This window comes from Aptenodytes forsteri, unplaced genomic scaffold (assembly GCF_000699145.1).
Source record: "Aptenodytes forsteri isolate BGI_AS27 unplaced genomic scaffold, ASM69914v1 Scaffold255, whole genome shotgun sequence".
NCBI lineage: Eukaryota > Metazoa > Chordata > Aves > Sphenisciformes > Spheniscidae > Aptenodytes > Aptenodytes forsteri.
The window spans coordinates 3,856,209-3,856,676 of NW_008794888.1; the positions used below are offsets into that span (position 1 = coordinate 3,856,209).

Sequence of the window (468 nt, forward strand, 5' to 3'; positions counted from 1 at the left end):
TGCAGGTGTGGCTGCAGGTGGGGTGTCCCTGGGCTGGCCGGGGGGCTGTGCTGCTCAGAGGGGTGCCCTGCAATGCTGCCCTGCCCTGCAGCAGGAAGGTGGCAGAGTGGTGGTCCCTGGGGCGCGGTGAAGCTGTTCCAGGCACGTCTCTCTCCTGGGGGGACCATGCAGCGCAGAGACCCCCACCCAGGGAGGGTCAGCAGGGGAGCGCTTGGAGGGGCTCGCAGGAACCCCAGCTTACCCCCTGCATGCTCTGCATTGCCAGGGCCCCTCTGCCCTGCACCCCGCTGCTCCCCCAAACCCCCACAGTGTGCCCATCCCCCTCCATGCCGCGTGCTTCAGACAGGGCTGAGCCAGTGTGCTGGGGGCAAGTGGAGGGGATGGGCAAAAGGGCTGGGGGGCCGCTCCGGTGCCAGTGCCGGTGCTGAGGCAGCTCCAGTGGCATCACTTGGGGCGAACGGCACAGCC

General features: G+C 69.2%; 1 protein-coding gene across 1 annotated transcript in view; it reads right to left on the bottom strand.

The window, feature by feature from the left end:
• ASIC4 (acid sensing ion channel subunit family member 4) overlaps window positions 1-468 on the bottom strand; it is a 29,695-nt gene that overhangs the window by 427 nt on the left and 28,800 nt on the right. The window lies entirely within an intron of this gene.